Below are 8,681 nucleotides of genomic sequence, written 5' to 3'. Positions count from 1 at the left end.
TCAACAGAGAATCGCATTCCTGACACAATCTAAATCGTAGGCATGTTTTCATGCGCTCAGTAAAAAACTACAAAAAAATATAGCAAAAGATCATTTTTAATCATCATATCATATCATCATATATTATTATAAGTGGGAAGATCTTAACTTCAAAGTTGGATTACCATTTTACCCCTTCACTAAATTTAAATATTATTAAAAAACTAATTAATAAATTTTAAATAATAATTATATGGTATTAATCCATTATATTTCTAGATAGAATTAATTCACAGAATATTTAATTTGTTTTCATTCTAAAATGGAGTTTGGTAGATGAAGTGTTTCGTAACAACAAAAGACAGTAAATTATATATCCTTTAAAAACTGAAATATCCTTTGACATTAAAGAACAAAAATGTCCTTTGAATTACCATACATCTTAATATGACACACATCTTTAGATTTTGTCAGAAACTTTACATATTCCAACTTTAACCAATCGAATTCTCATAGATGTTATGTATATCATCAATTTTATATGACTTTTATAATTCCTGACTTATAATATACATACCAATATATATAAATAGAATAATGATAACATTGTGATGGTACATAAATACTTTTTGTTTATGACATATAGGATATTATTTATTTGTTCACAAATATTGAGTCCATGCTGGTATGGGCAGCACTACCTAGTTTACAAAGAAATACTAATAATATTGTATTCTTAATTTGGTAACTTAAAATCTCAAGTTTATCCCAAGATCTAAAGTGGAACAGGGATAGCTAACAGAGGTTGAGCTTTTGCCAGTGTAATACCAAATTTTTCCTCCATGTCCAAATCATTAGGTGCAATTCCACCTTGGAGCTTCCAATTAAAGGTATTTAGAATTGAACCTAGTGTTACTGGAACCATCTTGATAGCCAAAGGCAATCCAGGGCATATTCTTCGACCAGCGCCAAATGGAATTAGCTCAAAATCCTGACCTCTAACATCTATATCTGACTCCCAAAACCTCTCTGGTTTAAAGTCCAAAGGGTCTTCCCATAGACTAGAGTCGTGCCCTATTGCCCATATGTTCACAAGAACTTGTGAGTCTTTTGGACTAATATAGCCACAAAACTCAACATCTTCCACTGCTTTGCGTGGAATTAAGAATGGAGCTGGTGGGTGTATTCGAAAGGTTTCTTTCACGACACACCTCAAGTAAGATAATTTTGCAACATCAGCTTCATCTATTAGCTTGCCTCTACCAATCACTTGTGCAAGTTCTTCTTGTGCTTTCTCCAAAGTATGTGGATTCTTGAGTAGTTCAGCCATTGCCCACTCCAATGTATTTGATGTCGTATCGCTCCCTGCTACAAACATGTCCTGTGGAACTTACAAGTGTAAGAACCTATGATGTCAAGTAAAAGAGATTCCAAAACATATGTTACTTCAAATGAGGAAAGGGATAGAAAATAAACCACCAGAAAGAGATGCTCGATATGATTCCTGTCGATTTCTTGAGGGCAAATATTGAGAAGGGAATCTAAAACATCACCATTTGTATGTTTTCCCATCTTCCTTTCGTTTAATCGCTCATCAATTAAGCCACTCATAAGTTGAAGAACCTTAGTAAAATGATTTGTCATGCGTCGCCTTCTACCTTGCGGATCAATTTTCCTGAGAAAGGGGAAATAGTCCACCAAATTGGGTTTACCAGCCTCAACCATGATGTTCCACACCAAATCCTTAAATTCCTTATCAGAATCAGAGAATGGATCAGTCAAATCTTTTGAGAAAATGGTGTTGGACAAAAAGTTTACAGAAGTTCTAAAAGCTGCCCTGCCAATATTTACTGCTTCACAATTTTTCCCACTCTTGTCACAGTAGTCAATCAGCTCCTGGACCTTTTCAGATCTTAGATGCTTACTAACATCAAGATTGTGACCTGAGATCACATAAAATTAATCTACTTTTTAGTATATACTCATCTAACCTTGGTTTAAACAAATGGGGTCAAGACGACAAACAGATTAAACTCGAAAATGATCCATTAAACAATTGTGTGAAAACAAATCAAAGGTTAAAAGGTTCCTTCCGCCACTGGACCAAACAACACACTTTGTTAGTGGATTCCCAAGTCATTTTTGTTATATATTTACTCTTTTTTTTTTTCAAAAACACACAAATATTATAACATATTTAAGAAAAAAAAAATTCAAAAAATCTAGTACATATGAAAATTATGACATATTTAATATCATAAGTTTTAACAATATTTCTTACTTACTTAAAGTCCACGCTCAAGAAAGTTACACCACATAAGTTGAAACTAAAAGACTAATAATTAAGAGAATCAAATAAAATTCATTTAAAAAAAAAAAAAAAAAAAACAAGATAGAGGTTGACTATTAAAAAAAATCCAATAATCAATAATCATATAACAGATTTTGAATCCTTTTCATCTGCTCTTAGCGACAATAATAACAAAATCAATCTACTTTGTAATACTCCTTTTTTTGAAAACTGTGTGAAAAGTACTATATATCACAATTCAAAGTATTTACCTGAGAAGATGTGAGAGTTCATATAATCTTTCGAAGTATTTTCCGTTGAGAGTTGACAGGTAACCATATAACAAAGAAATCAGACTCATTGCAAGCATAAATTGTGTCAGGAACAGATCTGCTGGAAAAGCTCAAATCTTGCTTTTGCATGACTTGTTTAGCCAAGACTGATGAGGAAATTACCACTGTGTTTACTTGCCCCAATTTCAGATTCATAATTGGACCATGTTTTTTCGCGAGTTGAGTAAGTGATATGTGAGGTTTGTCGCCAAGCAAATGAAGATTTCCAATGATAGGCAAAGGAAAGGGACCTGGTGCAACTCTTTTGCTTCTTCTAAGTGAAAAAATAACAACCCCATGGACCAAAAAATAAGCAAATAATAGTCCTAGCAAAATGTTCATGTAGTCCATTTTTCTTGACTTATGAACTAGCTATGCTATGGAATTAGTTTATATTGGTTTTAGTAGGAGTCTTTGTTAGGTCTTGGAAGCAATACCTCGCTTTCCGGTTCATATCGTGTTAGGGGAAGGTCCTTCTCAATGCTCTAACTTCGATACCAAATATGGAAAGTTGTGTTAAAGGTCCAAGTACTAAGTGTGTAAATCTTTTATAATGTATCACTATCACTATCTAATTTGTACCTAATTTTTTTGTTTTTGAACATTTTAGACATGCAACTAACTTCAGGCAAAAATGTTAATAAGTTATATATGGCTGATGTTCACACAAGAATGCCTGATTTTTTATGAGGTATCTTATTTGGATATCACTGATTTTTTATGAGGTATCTTATTTGGATATCATTAAAATTAAAAGATTCACTTCTTCAAAGCATTATACTTCAATTACTATAAATTCGAAAAATACTATTGTGCAATTACTATGAAGAAGTGATGGAGAAGGAGGAACAAAATCTTTATGTTTGACATTTGTCAGTTTTTGTCTGATGTTTGCTAAAATTAAATACAAGTTTATTTTTAAAAGGAAAAAAAAACAAATATATCTCCAAACTATCGTAAATGGTATGCAGTTATCTCCGTTATACTTTTGGGACATTGGCACCCCACCGTCTAAAAACTAGAGCATATATACCCTTTATACTAACTTGACAAGGAAAATAACTTGTCCGGTTAGTTCTAGGGTGACGTTTTTGAGAAATGTTTCATCACATTATTTTTATTTAATAAATTCCTCTATTGTTCTTCCAAAGGAATCTTCTACCTCGGCACACGGGATTTCCATGGAGCTCTTAAAGGGCCTCAGAAGTCTAAAAGCTATTAACTTCCATTTTTCTATGTAAGCTGACATAAGAGTTGATACTGTGAATTGGAGCTATGCTTTTCATCAGCATAGATGAACCTTATACATGATTCTTAGTTGATGACATAAGAGGATTAGTTGAATTTACTCTTCTTTTTATCCACGATAGTTGATAGAATGACCAACAGGGTTGGGGTTATTAGCTTCATTGTAGGAGAAGGTATCAAACATATAGGGGACAGTTAGTGTCCAAGATAATTCTTTGTTCCATAGCCTTGGGCTATTTACAACTCGATGTCCAAATAAAAGATGCTTCATTAATACTCTTTTGTTTGAATATTGTTGAAAGACTTCAAATTATATGTAACAAGGCAAGGTATTTAAGAAACTAGAACATGACTTCCTAACAATACTGAAATGAGAATTGCAAACTACTACAAAGAAATAAAGTGTACTAAAATGAGAAGCTGCAAATAACTACCACAAAGATATAAATTATAATAATTGTTGGTGTAATCTACCACAAATATAATAAATTACAGTTGAAATAAAATGAATAAAAAGGTATTTAGGCTGAGGTGCGGACATCTCGCTCTCTTTAAGAAGATTCAAGCCCACTGCGACATAATTTATATCGATCCAGCAGTATCACTCTTGACTTGTCCCCTTAGGGATATAACAGCCTAACAACATCGTATAACTCAAGCAACTCTGAATTAGTTGAAGATTCCAAAGCTCCACATCAGAACGCCCTTCCTTCAACATATAAATATGCTCTTTTGTATAGTGAATATAGTTGAAGACTAAGAATATTTTCTTTGTCTCAACTCTCTCTTTCAGTACTACATACTACAATATTTTTTCACACTTAACACATTTCATCTCCAACACAAAGGAAGATGCATCAATATTTATAGGCGAAGAAGTCTTCCATGTAATCACTGGGTAGAATATGGGTAGATAAATGTGATAAATATTTTACGGAGAAGGGTCTAAAATGTTTCTCAAGTATTTGAATTGGTACAAAATTACTCTCCATCCACCTATCGGACCTAAAATACCCCTGACGTCCACCTTTCGGCTCAAAAATACCCTTGATGTTAATCTTTGACTCATATTTGCCTTTATTTTTAATAGCTCCCTTAAAGTAAATTAAAGGTATTAAATATTTATTTATTATATTGCTTAATGTGATTGGTCCAAATTTAAACCCTTCTCAAATAAATAATAAAAATGATATTTTTAAAAATGATATTTTTCTATAAAACCACTTATGATTCATATTTTGACCCGATAAACTTGAAAATAATATTGAAAAAATAATTAATTTCATGATTTCTTCCTATTGGCCTATTTTAAATCAACCCCAATTTATAATGACGTAACCCAACTCATAAATGGGGATCCAACTAAAATCCATACTTACTCCGACTGATTGTCCATCTAAAAAAAATTATTATTTTCATTAATATAAAATTTTCTCTCAATTATCCAACTGTCTTGTTCATTGTCTCTTTTTTTTCCTTTTTGTAATCTCTTATTCTTAATTAGGATATCCGGGACTCAAACTTGAAATGAACTCACATATTTATATTCTTTAAATTAGTATTATTGTCATGATGGGATGACGGTGGGGATAAGAGACATGATTATTTTTATTCGTTTATTTTTAATTTTGGGTACACACAAAAGAAAAATGTAATATTTGTACATATTTGCTTAATTAAGTCATCTTTTATTGAACTAATTATTTCTATATGAATGCATCGTTATTTTCCTCCTTTTTTCTCTCTTGTTTGTCATAAAAAAAAATTAAAAAAATGGTGGACAAGATCCAAATAGAAAAAAATATGGAAGAGATAGGAAGTGAAGAGCCAGGGAGGGAGGAGTGTAGAGAGTAGATGCCTAACCTTTTTATAATTTTAAATTTACTATGAAATTCAAAATCAAGTTAATCATGTGAGCTTATATATTAAGTAATTTCAAAATTATTTTAATGGAAAAGGGCCTAAAAATGACCCCTTAAAACTATGAGATTTGGTACAATATTACCCTCATCCACCTAATGAGTATGATCCGTTAGACATAAGAGTATTTTTGAGCCGAAAGGTGGACGTCAGGGGTATTTTAGGATCGATAGGTGGATGGAGGGTAATTTTGTACCAATTCAAATACTTGAGGGGCATTTAGGCCCTTCTCCGAATATTATATAAGTTATAAGAAACTAATGGTCACATGAGTTACAAGAAACTAATGACCATGAGAATTACAAGAACTAATGGTCATGTAAGTTAAAAGAACTAATAGTCATCATCTACCACAATTTATACCCACTAACATATGCACTTAATATTTTATTTTAATAATAAAATGCTATACACCAACAATAACTACTACGGTGTAAATCGTTGGGAACTAAGAAGTGATAACACATCGAGTCTTTAAACTCTTAGCTTTGTATAATCATAATATTGTGATAACACATAAATACCTTTTGTATATGACATATAGGATATTATTTATTTGTTCACGAATATTGAGTGTGTGCTGGCATGGGCAGCACTACCTGGTTTACAAAAAAAAAAAAGTGTCATTATTGTATTCTTAATTTGGTAACTTAAAATCTTAAGTTTATCCCAACCTCTGCAGTGGAACAGGGATAGCTAACAGAGGTTGAGCTTTTGCCAGTGTAAGACCAAACTTTTCCTCCATGTCCAAATCTTTAGGTGCAATATTTCCACCATACAGCTTCCAATTAAAGGTATTTAGAATTGAACCTAGTGTTACTGGAGCCATCCTGGTAGCCAAAGGCAATCCAAGGCATATTCTTCGACCAGCACCAAATGGAATTAGCTGAAAATCCCGACCTCTAACATCTATATCTGACTCCCAAAACCTCTCTGGCTTAAAGTCCAAAGGGTCTTCCCATAGGCTAGAGTCGTGCCCATTGCCCATACGTTCACAAAAACTTGTGAGTCATTTGGAATAATATAGCCACATAACTCAACATCTTCCTCTGCTTTGCGTGGAATTAAGAAAGGAGCTTGTGGGTGTATTCGAAGGGTTTCTTTCACAATGCACCTCAAGTAAGGTAATTTTGCAACATCAGCTTCATCTATTAGTTTACCTTTGCCAATATCTTGTGCAAGTTCTTCTTATGCTTTCTCCAAAATGTGCGGATTCTGTTGGAAAAGACAAGGCACTAACAAAAATGTCAGATAGGATAGCAGCGGAATAATACCCAAATCTAAACTTTCCCTTTTAATTTGAACTAAGAGAAGACAAACCAATCAAGCAATATGAAGAATGGACAGTAAGTATATCAACCAAACTAAAGCAACAAGATAAGAATAAACCAATCACACAAGACACAACAATTTACGTGGAAAAACTCTTTGATGTGAAGAGTAAAAAATCACAGGACCAAAAGCTCCACTATAAACACCAAGAGTTACAAAATTGTTCTCCAAAATTAGCCACAAAACAAGCGCCAAACAACGAGCAACAACAAATCAAGATTGCACCAAAACTAGAGATTTAAAGAAGAGATTTCACCCCAAACGCGTTACTGTTCACGCCCTCAAATCAGAAGCTACAGACCTCCAAATCCGATCTCCACCGTTTAATTGCAAGAACCAGATGCTGAGAACTTTCAGTTCAAATTTGAGCACGATCCAACGGTTAACGAAGCGGCAAAATCTGTCTCAAGCGGACTGCCTGAGCAGAAAATTTCCAGAAGCAAAAACGGAATTTTTCTCTTTTTCTCTCAATCTCTAAAACGAATCTCTCTTGATTTTTCTCTCTTGTGTTTCTGAAAATAAGACCAATAAGCCTTATATATGTCACATAATATTTGGGTTATGGGCTAAAGTGGGCTGGTCCTAATAAGACTTTTATTTATCCACATAGAAAGGGAAAGAAAAGATCTAAACCCAACTGGTTATGGGTGCTCACTTCCTTTAGCGTAGAAGAAAAAAAAAACATATAGCAGTGTGGCACTCGAACCCTCACACTTGAGGTTGTCAGCGCAAGCTTTACGTTGCATCTGAGAACCAAAGCGCCCATCAAACCTTTAGATTAATGGGTGCTCAAGAATTAATTATATCAACTTTTCAATATTTTCAATGAACATATACAAATTTTCGTAAGAGTCAATCAATGCTCGAGCACCCGATATCCTCAACGTGGGTCCGCCCCTGTTTTCAATATTATCAAATTTCATTGCTATGTATGTATATTCAGTCTTTCGAATTCCAAAGAGACAGAAGACCCACCCAACACACACACTCTAAACGAAATCTAACATACGATGAGTCTTCAATTAATTTAACCACCACGTTCCATTCTCATGTCAAAGTACTACAAACACATTCCTATATTACGTGGCCCAATCACACCACTCCACATAAAAGTAATCAAGTAGCCTGAAGTAGACTTACGAGTATCAACATCACCAGTCATGTCTGAATCAGTGTAACCACAAAGAATAGGCTTCTCTGTACCAAAACACAAGCTCAAACTAGAAGTGCCACAAAGATATCTCATAATCCACTTAACAACATTTCAATGCTCTCTTCCTGGATTAGAAAGAAAACGGCTAACAATACTAACAACATGAACAATAGTTGGTGTTGTACACACCATTGCATACATCAAACTACCAACAGCTGAAGCATAAGGAACTTTCTTCATATCTTCCTTCTCACCATCACTGGAAGGACAATGTCTAGTACTCAATTTGAAGTGCATAGCTAAAGGTGTATTGACAACCTTAGCTTTATCCATGTTGAATCTACGAAGTACTTTCTGAATATACTTCTCTTGTGACAACCACAACTTCTTGGAATCTCTATCACGGACAATCTGCATGCCAAGAATC

The 8,681-nt window shown here is 33.6% G+C and overlaps 2 pseudogenes; both read right to left on the bottom strand.

Annotated features, from left to right (window-relative positions):
- Window positions 1-633: 633 nt before the first annotated feature.
- On the bottom strand, window positions 634-2,952 carry LOC102599382 (geraniol 8-hydroxylase-like; annotated as a pseudogene).
- Window positions 2,953-6,433: 3,481 nt separating this feature from the next.
- Window positions 6,434-8,681, bottom strand: part of LOC107059309 (geraniol 8-hydroxylase-like) — a 7,437-nt pseudogene continuing 5,189 nt past the window's right edge.

This window comes from Solanum tuberosum, unplaced genomic scaffold (genome assembly GCF_000226075.1).
Source record: "Solanum tuberosum cultivar DM 1-3 516 R44 unplaced genomic scaffold, SolTub_3.0 scf01128, whole genome shotgun sequence".
NCBI lineage: Eukaryota > Viridiplantae > Streptophyta > Magnoliopsida > Solanales > Solanaceae > Solanum > Solanum tuberosum.
This window is presented reverse-complemented; position numbering and strand designations above follow the sequence as displayed.